This window comes from Agelaius phoeniceus, chromosome 5 (genome assembly GCF_051311805.1).
Source record: "Agelaius phoeniceus isolate bAgePho1 chromosome 5, bAgePho1.hap1, whole genome shotgun sequence".
Taxonomy (NCBI): Eukaryota; Metazoa; Chordata; class Aves; order Passeriformes; family Icteridae; genus Agelaius; species Agelaius phoeniceus.
Window position 1 is genome coordinate 40707357 of NC_135269.1, and position 12789 is coordinate 40720145.

A 12789-nucleotide genomic window follows, 5' to 3' on the forward strand; every position below is an offset into this window, starting at 1 on the left:
TCATTTGTGAGCCCTCTTTACAGCAAATCAATACATTTCCTTCAAAACAAACCCCAGAGGTTCTTCCAAGGGTAGTCAGCACCAGAAATCACATCATCATGGCAGTGTGGAGCCCCCCAGTCTTTTTCTGCATTTCAGCATTCTCTTACACTATCCCAACCAGTGTCACTCACTCAGCCCCCCCACATATTTTCCAGGCACTTTGAACTGATAAAACATGCATGCCATATCCGGAATCCACACATACAGGCATGTAGGATGCAGCCTGCTCTGAGAAATGTGGACCTGAGGTGCTTTATGGGACCTGGCCAGATGCCAGAGGTCACTCCCTAGGATGGAAGCCTTTGCCCACAGAGACAAATAATCATGGCTGGCTCAGAAACCATGCTGCAACTACTCATTACTTTTCAGACTTAACTTTAAAAGAAAAATATTTAATTATTTTAATTGTACAGTCTTATGTTTACATGGCTTATGTTTACATTGTCTAGAATGTTAGTCTAAATGAAAGTTTTCTAAAAATGAGTGTCTAAAACTTTTTTGCCAGGGAAAAAAAGTATTCCTACAAAATAAATTTATTTTCTTATTTTACTGAGTTTGCATGGTTACTCTTTCCTGTGATCTGAAGAGGGAGGATCTGAGGTTTTAGTGCTGTTGTCTGTATGGACATAAATGGTGGAGGAATGTGTTAAAAAGAGGTTTTATAGTGCAGAGATTTGAATATGAAACTTTGCCAGTTGTGGGACACAGCAAATTGTACAGCAATCCTACAGAAGCAACATCTCTGGTATTTTCCCACCACAGCAACATCCAAACTCTAATGCCATGGCTGTAGATTGATTTTTTATGGCTTTAAAGAGTGTAAACTCTGAACTTCTGGAAACTAAAGTAGTTGTAAATGAAATACAATTTTTATAAAATCATGTGTAATTGCTATCCAAGGCTTTCAGTTCAGACACAGCTCAGGCTCAGTGCACTCAGGTACTGCTCTTACAGAAGGCAGGGGTTTCAGTTTAGCACATGCAGAGGGGCCTTACACAGGAGCAGGCTGTATTTAAGTGCTGCCTCTCCAGCATGACCTGTGCTTCATGAAAACTTGGTACATCCAAAGAGGAGGCTGGGGGAAGGGAAGCAGAAGAGCAGAGCAGATGTGTCTAACTCAGGCTGTCTTACAAGCTATGGCTCCAGCATTTGGTACCAAGCATATGCTATATTTTCTACTTGAAAGCTGGCTGCCACTTCAAATGAAAATGGTTTTGTATGTGCTGCACCATAAAATTACACAGACACACAGACACAGAGGGCCACTCTAACTAGCTGTTTACCTCTGTGCTTCTACCACAGCACATAAGTTATAATCGGAGGAAGGAAACTCCTAGGAGATGTGAAGGCTTTAATTGTTTCAGCGTGCAGATGGTTTGCATTACAGTGAATCCACACAGCACGAGGTCACTTCATAGTTCAGTAATAGCTGTTTCAGCAAGTGAATTTAGTTTGTTTACACCTCTTCTGGGAAAGTTTTAACTGCTATGTAACTTATTTTATAGCTATTTCTACATTTCAGAAACACTGCAACAGGTGAAACTGGAAGATCATAGGTTGCCACAGCCATTTCCCTCATGTCTGATGCTTAGCAATTTTTAGAGCAGCTAAATATAGCTTTTTTCCTACAACATTTGAACAACATGTTTCATCACATTCTCTTTTCTGTCACTGACATAGAAATGCTCTCTGTTACAGGCTCACAAAGACATCTCCCACAACTCCAATTTCCTTCACTATATTGAGATGTGCCACACAACCTGTGCACCTAGAGATTGACACAAGTAGTTACTCCTACCCTTAACTATCAGTCTGAGCTGCCCCTCTCTGGGAAGTTTATGTTCCTTCTGCACAGGCAGCTCAGCTGTTCCTGAGGCAGCTGCTGAACCACCTCAATTTAGAGCTTAGATGGTTAGGATAAACTGGAACCAATTTTTTTCCTTTTTTTTTTTCCTTAATAGCACCAGGCTGAAATCTCCCACAATAGAACAGCTGCCTCATCAGCTGAGCCATCCCTCCAGGCAAAACTGAGCTTTCCAAGAGGAAAACAAGCTGGGTACTGGGGCAGCAGGGGACTACCATAGCAATACTGAGGTGAGATGTCACTGGTCAGAGCTTGGAAAGCTCCATGTAGGAGAGGAGCACAAAGTACACTGGGGACAAAGTACCAGACTGCATAAGCCACAAGCACTTCCTTTTATGCCATTACCAACTGGATCCCAGATCTGTCTGGCTAGCTGCCATTACAAAAGCAATGCCACCAATGCCAACTGTGAAAAAACTGCATCTGGCATGAACAGTGCATGGCTTTTGTTTTAAAAAGGACTTTCTTTGTTCCTCACACCTTGTCCTTGAGTTCTGCTAGTCAGTGCTTATTCTCATCAGCCATACACTGTCTCCATCATTCAGCCTCTACCTCTTGTCCCACAGGAGCAGTGCCAGACCCCCCATCATCATGGGCAGCACATCTCCATGCCTGCACTCAGTGTTGGGAGTGCCAGACCTGGAGAGCAAACCTGCAGCAACACATTGCCAAAGAGAGGTTATGTGCAGCAACACATTGCCAAAGAGAGGTTATGTTCATGTGGCTCAACAGATGTACAGATGTATGTCCATATGTGCAGGTAACTTAACACTGTGGGTGCTCCTCCCCTCCTCTGACATGTGACCACATTAGCAGAGTCCCAGGATAATTGAAAGATGGGTTGGACCTCAAAGACAGTCAGTGGTAGGTGAACCTGCAGTCTTACATGCAGACCTCAAAACACGTCAGAAACATCACTTATGATAGCAGCAGAACCATGTTAAAAGCTCATGCTCTGTGCTGTATGCATTAGGGGATCTACCTTCATTTTCTTTGGGTCTGAAAGTCTTTATAAAAATCCTTTGTTTCGAAGACCTGTTTTTAAATTAACTTACAAAAACTCTGCAAAACTTTTAAAAATATTTTTGTGGCAGAGGTGTGAGAATTTGAAACAGAGAGGCACACCAACACTGCAAGCCATACCTAAGAATTTCACATCTGTGTCCTGGAAGCAATCTCCTGCCACAACCCCACCACACTGCACGCAGTGGTCCTCAGTGTGCTCTTAGCATCTGCTTCAGCATCTGCTCTGTCAGAGGACCTGCCCCTGTGTGCTTGGCTGCTTTCAAAGGCCTCCTGCTGTTGCTCAGGGTGGCTGGCAGTGCTCTGCAGCTGCAGATACCCTTACAAGGCAAGGCGGCGATCGCCCCCTCCAAGGTGGGGCTCCGGCAGCCACAGCCACCACCGTACATCCCTGATCCAGCTTTCCTGGGTCCATTTAAAATAACTTTGGGAGGCAAAAGGCAGCCCAAGCTTTAGGTCTAATTCTTCATGTAGATGATAAGCTGAGGTGCACTTACAGGACAGTGAATAGAGTTTGTCTAGCTCCTAACTTGGACAAGAGACTGCAGGCGTCTGGGCCAGAAAGCATGCAGCTGCCAAAATTAAGCAGGCAGCTGGAATCAGAGCAAACTGCCTCTAGCAGCCCTGCCAACAGATTCTGCAGGTCAGCTATTGAAATTATTTGCACATCAGCATATTTCAAATTTTGAATGCAGCCTTTTGTGAAAGATCACAGTGAGAGCATTTGTAAAGAAGGGGTGGTTCTCAGACAAAAACAATTTCCTAAAGAATCCATTTCCTTAACATCAAAAAGGTGGAAGGTTTTCCTAAAACTGGCACCAAGAGCATATCTGTGACATGGAGATAATTACTGGAAGTAACTGGTGAGACTGCCAAATCTGACTACAGCAGAACTGCCAGATTTTTTTCCTTCTTAACTGATGCCAAAACACACAGGTGACTTATAAGAAACAAAACTGTGGAGAAGAGTGTAAAATAAGACTACTCTTACATACAGTGCTTTAGCACAGTCTAGAGGACTTGTCTATGAAATGCTGCCACCGTTGGACTGTGGCCAACTCATTTTAAAATTCAGATAGCCTGAGGGTGGGTGGGATGGAGGCACACATACTTCCCTCATATCAGAGGCCCCATGGCTCAGGGACATGTACTGACTCCCCATCTGGCAATCTCAGTCCAAAGCAGGCTCAAAACTGCAAGTTGAGAATACTTTAAGAAAAAAATGAAATGGATATTTACAAAATGTTAGTGAAACTGGATCTGATGCAGCAAAATTCTGCTTTTACTGACTTTTACTTTACTCTTACTGACTCTGCTAGACCCTACATCTCCTTTTTCACTGTCTAACCTAATGCCATGATTCTCAAGAATCCCCAAGAGTGGGGCTGCTCTGGGAGGCCTAGACAGCTTGATGGGATACAGAAGGATACAAGAATAAAAAATCCAGATGGCTCATGTCAGGCCCTCATGTCCCTTTTCTGTCTCTCTTTCCCTGGCAGGAGTCCTCTCTCTGGCCCCACATGGGGGATGTACACATCTGACAGGCTGTTCCTGTCCTGTGTGCTCCTGCCCTGTGTGGCAGCAGAGGGGTGAGGCCCAGCAGCCTGGGATGTGGTTGAGGCAGGGAAAATTGTGGGAGCTGTGCAGCCCAGCAGAGCTTGGCAAGTTCCTGCTGGGAGATGGAGCATGGGATCTCAGAAAGATGGTTCAGCCAAAGGAGAGGGCTCCTGACCTACCCACAAAGGGTCATGTTAAGGACACTTCTCAGACAGACAGCAGCTGCCAAATGACAACTGAAAGTGTGGATCCTAGGTATTTTCAAAACACTTTTTTCCTCTTCATTCACTCCAATATATTGTTCCTGTCTTTAGTTATATCTGCTGATTGTGGGGAAAATAATATGAAGAATTCATCAAAATCATAGTTCATAAATGCAAGTGCCGGAGATTTTATTCCTTCCACTCCCTCATACTGAGTTAACTCTAAATTTACCTTCATCTGTAATCCTCAGCTTTAAGAAATCAACCTTGCTTTCTTTCCCCAAATGATGGATTCTTTAACAAATTCAGGGATATTCACAGAAGTTACAGGTAAAGCGTAAAGAAGAAACAATCAAGTTCTCAGAACTCATAACTCTGTGCCACCTAGTGCATTCATTCACCCATAACATTTTGCAAGAAAGAGTTCATCCTCATTGTGGTAATAGGTAAGGAACTCTACTCACAACCATTTCTAAAATCAGCTTCTACTTCTGACTGCCCAGACTGAGACATATTTTGAGGTAAAACAAAATAGCAGGTTTGCACAACATGGGCAACTCCCTCCCCCCAAAACAATGAAGAAAAGAAAACCAGAGGCAAAAGACTAAAAATTAAATCAGCACATCTGAAAACTAAGTCCAAATTTTCTTGCTGAAGGCCATATCTAATCAGTCACTAGTAGAGCAAGGACTGCAAATCTTCCTCGGTCCCTGTTTCATGCTCCAATTCCCGCCTCCAACAAACTGCTTTATAATAATCATAAGACCTTACTGATTAGTCATTTATGCAGATAAAGAAATCTCTCTTCAAGGTTACTGTAAAGGGAAATGTTACTCAGGATGGCAAAAGGAAGGTCAAAGGAAGAGAACAATGCAAATGGAAAACAGAAAAATACTGGAAAGCAGTGTTCCTTTAAATCAAAGTTCAGGAGTACAGGGAAATATAAAAGTAATGTTCAGCCTTGTGATACACTGGTCTTCCTTCCCCAGAGAATAATGCTGCAGAATTTCCTGATAAGAAATTTTGATAGAAAAGACTAGTGAAATTAAGACAATGTAATTTTTATCCTCAAGTCAACTAAGTGAGGTCAGCCCCAGGCAGGATGCATAGTATTGACTTCATCCTGCTACCCCATGGTAACCATCATCACTGCTTTGTTCTCACCTAGGATTGTAAAGCAAAATAATCAATGATGGTCTTCATCTTCCTGTAAACAAACACTGTCAGAAAAGACAAAGCCTTAAAAGGGGATTTACCATGGCTACAGTACGCTTGCAAGCATGAGCAGAGAAAAAGATGGAGAAGTATAAGGTATGATTTAGGCAAATCAAGTGATCGTATCTAGTTATCCATCTTCAACATATCAGCAGGCAAAATATCTGAAGCAGGCATGAGCAGCTTTCCATGGGTTCACAAGACTAATTGAAATACATGTGTCTGAAGATCTCTTGGGATCTCATGATGAAAGTTTTCTTCTCAAATGCAAAGGGAAGGTAATTTTTCCATTTTTCTCTAGGGGTTATACAAATAGGGCAGGCATGCAGAGACCAGCCAGGTTTATTTTCTCAGGAACTGTTCAGTGTCCAAGCATCATGGTTCCAGCATCATCTGAGCCAGGAGCTGATCCAAAATTCATCCATAGGAGGGGCCTCTTGATTAGAAATCAAGGCATAAGTCATAAGTAAGATGAAGGTCACAGATGAAAGGTGATCAGGATGCAAAACTACTGTTGGATCGAAAATCTCAATTGGGACATCAAAACCATAATGTAAGGTGTGTATCTTGAAAGAAGTGGTAAAGGGACTTCATCTAATTTTTTGAAAGGTTTGTTACACGTGGAGATTCTCAGTTCAGTCGAAGAAAGAGCAGAGATAATTTCTCCCAGGCTGAGCCTGGGAATCTTAGAGGAAAGAATTAAAACAATCATTATCTCTCTTTCTGTAACCATTGTTTATAGTTATGGTCCTTCACAGTATGCTATTCATAGTCACCGATAGTGTGAGATGTTTCTACTTTGAGACCAATCAAGTATCACCTTAGCAGGTCACATTATAAAAGACTCACTACTTTCATTAAAGTCAGCCTTTTGATCTACCTGAAGACTGGAGTCTTTCTTTCTGCATCGGTTACATCATTTGTGAAATAGGCATTCAGAAAAAAAACAACCAAACAAACAAAAAACAAACCAACAAAGCAACCCAACAGAAAACCAATGACAACTGATACCAGAGTATTATTTGTAGAAGAAACCAGATCTGAAAAGCTTATAGGAGTATACATTTTGTATCTGTGCCTCTGTGTTCCCAAGAAACTATACAACAGCCTTTTCTATCCAGGCAGCTTTTTTCACTTGGCAGTAAAGTATCATAAGGTCTCAGGAAGCAGGGGTGCTGAATCCCCAGTGGACCTATGCTGCTGGAATGCAGGCTTACCATAGCTGAAATAAAAAGGGAGGAGGGAACATGACAAACTAGCTGTTGCTTAAGATCTCCTGCAAGTTCTAAGAGAACCCAGCATGTTTTGATCTGAGGCAACCAGCTACTTCATGCTTTGGGCAGGAACTCCCCAGAAGTTTAACTAGCAGGATTTCATTGTCATGCATTTAAATGGCATGCAACTGGTGACAGCTTCCCCTTTCCCAGTAAGGATATTGAAGCTTTAGCACTACATCACTGAATTTTTACACACCTAGACACACTATTTGCAGAGTAAATGGGGAAGGTTTAAGCTCCTATCCCCAATTCCCGTGGAGCACACTGATATGAGGCAACATATACAAGAATGGAGCTTCACTGTAGAATGAGATCCCTTGGAGAAGGGGAACCCAGTGTGTAGCACATGCATATAGCTGGGGAGAAAGTGAGCTCCTGAGAACAAGTGGGCTCTTTTGCACTGAAGAAGAGTCTGGAGGGCAGCTTTTAGGCAGTGCCACTAGTTAGAGGAAGTCATGAATCAGTATGAAAAAATGCTACCTGCTGTCATTTGATTCCTGCACTCTGGGAAACAAGACTTTTCATTTCTGTAAGAAAAACGAACAGAAAAACATAGGGCTCTGTTGTCTACCTGATTTCCTAACAGCTGTCTTTGTTACTGTTGGTTGGCATGCTACTTGGATCAAAGACTGGGAACAAATATTTTCCTATCTTCACCCAGCAATGTTATCATTAAAAATAATCAAAAACCACTCCCCACCTTCCTTCCCCACCAGGGAAGGTTTTGCATCATGCCCTTCCTGCACTGAGTCAAAAGGCAGCAGCAATCTCTTCTGTGTATATTTCCAACAGCTGCTAATGCCATAAGTCAAACAAAAAGGCTGAAACTCTATTAAAAAAAAAAAAAAAAAGCAGATAATGTGAAGCTGGAAGAGTATTTGAGAGCATGGGATGTGAGTTTCCCAACAGTTCTGACTTTCTTTTCTAATCAGTTCTCACTGCCATCTCGTTATTTGCTCAGGGCAGGTCTACGTGGGATGAATTAAGCAGTCTGCATCATATCACAAGCCCAGCTACCTTCCTGAATATTCAAATGCAAAATAAAATCAGCCTCTTGAGTAAATGCCCTAGAAAGTAGTAAGTGCCCTGATATTAAATATCTCTTCAGCCCATTGTTATACTTCACAACCAGTCACCCCTTTACCCCTGTGGATTAAAAGGTTAGGACAAACCTGACATGGCTGCTGGTAATTCTATTTAGAGTGAGGCGTTTAATGGATATGAAAAACATAATCAGGCCATGAAGAGTGGAATGAAAGCCACTGTCACTCTGTTTGCCAGCCTGCCTCTAACTGAAAGGCAAAGTTCAGTACTCCATCTGTCATCTACAGCATATGGACTCCTGAGAAAAATCAGTGTTAGGACTTCACTGAGACAGAGATTTGCAGGGCCCAGGATTAACACCCCATTTAACAATTTCCCTAGCAGTGCTCATTTTCTTTGCATGTGTTGAGGGCTCAGTAAGGCACTCAGGACACTATCATGGTCAGTGATCTACCACCCAGCAACTGTGCAGCTTCCACACACCTTCTAATGTACAACATAAACCAGCAAAATACACATCTTCAAGTACACAAGTTTAGATGCCACATCCATTTGCCTTCACATGCCACATCAAAACCAACTGTCCTCATGGCTGCTGTCCTGCTCTGCATGTTGAAAAATCTACCTTGAAGGTAAGACAGAAATGATTTCTGATCCCTTTGCTGCAAACAGGCACAAGCCCAACCATCAGGCACCACAAGAACTTAACATTTTAGAAGATCAGTTCTCGTTGAACTTCTTCTGCAATATGATTAAGCAATTCTATTTGAGTACTGGAGAACCACCTGGAACATACAGGATCTGCAAGACTGCATTACCTGTATTAAATTAGCAATGTTATCATCTCTGCTCTGCTGAGCCTGCTGAGATACTGGGAAGATATTAATAACAAAATTAGGAAGGAAATTGGCACAATAAAAAATACATTACGTATTTTACATCCTACACCTGGCACAACTCTGACAGCAGTGGAACGGATTGTTAAAAAATATGTGTATTAGAAATAAATAGTGGAAAAAGAACATTGATCTTAACAATGGCAGCTGACAAAATGGCAGGTTGAGGCTGGCTACATTTTAGGGAAATGTATTTTCTAGGAAGACAATACAAACCTCTTGAATATGAAAACATCCAACTGTACAAAAAATCAAAAGCACATTTTAAATATTCCTTTTGTCTAATAGGAGCATTTTCCTCTAATTTGAAGCTTTGTCTGCTTCTTCAATGGAACTAGAAAATCAGAGCTGTTTGACTACAATTGATCTGGTTGCTAAACAACTGATAATTGACCTTCTCTTTGTTTCAGTGATGTGTGCTTAAAGCAGTGAACTTGTTACCTTTCTGTTTCAAAGGTTGGGCCTGAATATGAACCAAGTACTTAAAATGGAAAGAAACCCCCAACAAGCCCAATTTAAGATAAAAAAGGTTAAAGACAGATTTACTGATAAAAATGTGTGTTTTTAAAAAAAAAGTTTAAAAAACATAAAGGCGTACAAACACAATTCAGGTTGCTTCTGTGGGCTGAAAATTTCCACCAGGAAGCTGAAATTTATTCTGTTAAAAATATCAATTCTAGTATTAACTCTGTTTGGTGGTATCATGATACAAGTCCCCTCACCATATGCCCCATCCAGTCTGTACTTACTGGGCTTTGAGGTCTACTCAGAGTTCTAAAATCCTCTCCTTGTTTAAATGTGTCTTTTTATTTATCCTACTTGTAATATTCAACTACTGCCTCAGTCCCCATCAACCCAAGTGTTTGTTCAGTGTGCTCAAGAAAACCCAACAGACTATTCCATGATGCTTGTACCAGAGAATACTGAAGAAGCCTAAATATCTGATAGAGTAAATTCAACTCTATAAAATGTTACAATTAATTTATGGTTTAAAGACCTTAAGTCAGCATTGTGCAAAGCCCGTTTTAATAATATTCCTTTGAGGGAGTGTTGCAAAGGGTAGTGCCCCAGGAACTGTTGTGGAAAGTCTCAAATTATTTTTTTAAAGTTTGAAACTAATTTCTAGTTTATATAATTGATCAAGCCTTTTATTCTTGCCAAATATATTTCCCTAATAGCAACCTGAACAATATACACAATTAGAACTGAAATCAGCTTCAGTTTTGGTTTAAAAGCTTTCGCAGTTACTGTCAAAATTTAAAATTTGCCTCATTTTGCCTGCCAAAACAAACATAATTCACTTTTCCTCTTTTCCTTTCAACTACTACCAAGCATAACCAGGTTTAACATAGATTTGAAATATGTGAGCCATAAGCCCCATGCCCATTGTACAGAGTACACACCATTACCAAGAGTTAGTAGAGGAAAGCAATCAATAGCTCAAAGGTAGCTTATATTATTAATCAAGAGCTGCACACACCTATATCTGCTCTGTCTTGTCAGGTTTTTTTCTCCATGGGTTATTTTTGAAGAAATGTTCAACTATCATATCTTTTAAGGGAAGGAACTGAAACCATTTTCAGTTTCAGGTACATTTAGGTGACAACCTCAGGGCCCTTCCATGTCCAGAAGTTTCTGTATTAGCACTGTGAGATCCTCTCATTCTTCTCCATGGCATTCATGCAATTTGACGTAATCTGGGTGTATTGTTATCCAAGTCATTTGCAACACCCTATAGCTCTTTCTATACTTTATCAAGTGCCTCAGGTCTTGTACAAACTTCAACTGTGAATGCCATTTGTCTTTGAGAAAATTTGAGCGTAGTGAGACCTCTTTGGGAAGGCTTGTTAACTTGAAGAAACTAAATTCTATCTGTGACTTATGCATAAAAAATTGTCACATTTTGATTCATCTAGGATGATAGAAAAACATGAAAAATGAAAATCCACATAACAGCTTTGATACTTAGACTTTTGAGAAGGCCTTGGCATGTCAGTCAGAGGTGGGGTGCCTGTAATTGACAATGTGGTAGCACAAGAGAGGATTGCTGGAAAGGAGCTTTATTCATCCCAGTCTGCTTGTTCATGGAAGAAATTGGCAACTCTTGCCTCAGCTTTTTCTGAGTGCTCTGTACAAGACCACAGAGAACCTATATACATTGTTTCCTCTTTAATCTCTATAGGAAGTCTGTTCAGGAGGGAAACATCTAGGGCCACACAATTTTCACCTGAGTCATATATTTTTTTCATTGGGTACTTGCAGTATGTTTGACTTTGTGAGTTTCATTTCCAAGTATTTAACCCCACTGCCTTAGCGATGTGTAAGAACAGCTTCATCGTGGAATTTCCTTGACCTTTTTATAATGAAATATTTATGTGTGTATATATACACACTCAGAGAAAGAAGCTCAAAAATTAGGTATTTTGAGCTCCAATGACTTGTTAACAGAGTCAAGCTGTGTGACCACATTCCAGATTCTGAGACTGTTTGACCACTCATGTGTGCACCCAAGTGCTCCAGTTGCTGGCAGAATTGCACAGGAGGGAAATCTACTGGAAATCTGTAGACTCTCTTTGCAAAATCAGCAGTTAAGAGCCTGTAAGAAATTCCTCTTTCCCATAAGGGAAATCTTAAGTCTAGATTCTCAAACTGTGTCTCAACATGACATTTGTTCGAGGTTATTTGGAGTTTAAGGTGTTCCAGCCACATCATAACACCCAGCCCCTGTTGTGCTGACAGCACTGTTCACGGGCTGTGTTGAGAACTAAAGAGCTGACTGGGCTTTGCAAGGACAAAGGTTAGAAGCTACAACATTTCCCTGACCCATTTTGAAAGAGCATTGTCCAAAACCAGCAGTCCTGGTGCCGCTGGGAGTGGAAGAGCAAGGGGAACACAGAAGAGTGTACAGGCATGAACAAGCATTCAGGACCAGGAGCTACAGCTGGGCACCAAGCTCTGCTGCACTCAGGGCACCACCAGGTCACTGCAGCAGAGTGAAGGGCAGTTTGTATCACTTGTATCAAGCAGGAGATAAATTCACACTGCCTGCCCAATCTGAAATGGTGTTAGGTCAAAAAGAATTAGAGTTCAAAGCATTGCCTACTATCATCACAAGGTAATATTCTCCGTGTTTGAAGGAGCATATGCAAATACAGAGGTGCCATGACTCTTTAACCTGTACCAGCACAAGAGTGCCAATATAATGACTTCAAACTAGTGCTTTAGTGTTTTAAAAAATTGCAAAACAAAACAAAGCAGTTGTCCCAGGAAGAAAAGGCATGAATCCCAGGACTATGGTCTGTTAGCAATACTAAGAAATTTGAGTATTCCTGCAAAATCCCTTCACAGTTTAAATTGATGTTTACTGTATGGGTGACGCATTCCCAAATACATGTGTGATCTTTGGAACTCTGCATTTGACTAGCATAGTTCATGCAAAATTAACTGGTTTTGCATGTCATGTGATTTTCAAAGTCATGATATAGATAAAGCAAAAGCAGGCATCACTGGGAAAAGTTCTGTGCCAAAAATCTAATGCCTATTTTAGCAAATAATGTAGTGCAACACACAGCTCTGTAAAAGACAGCAAGTGGTGCTGAGAATCCAAAGTCCTCAATATAATCCCTTCATAATGTTTACTTAAGAAAATCTCTGCTTTGATCCAGTGG

General features: G+C 41.1%; 1 protein-coding gene across 2 annotated transcripts in view; it reads right to left on the reverse strand.

The window, feature by feature from the left end:
• Positions 1 to 12789, reverse strand: part of RASSF3 (Ras association domain family member 3) — a 106057-nt gene that overhangs the window by 63265 nt on the left and 30003 nt on the right. The gene's annotated exons all lie outside the window — the stretch shown is intronic.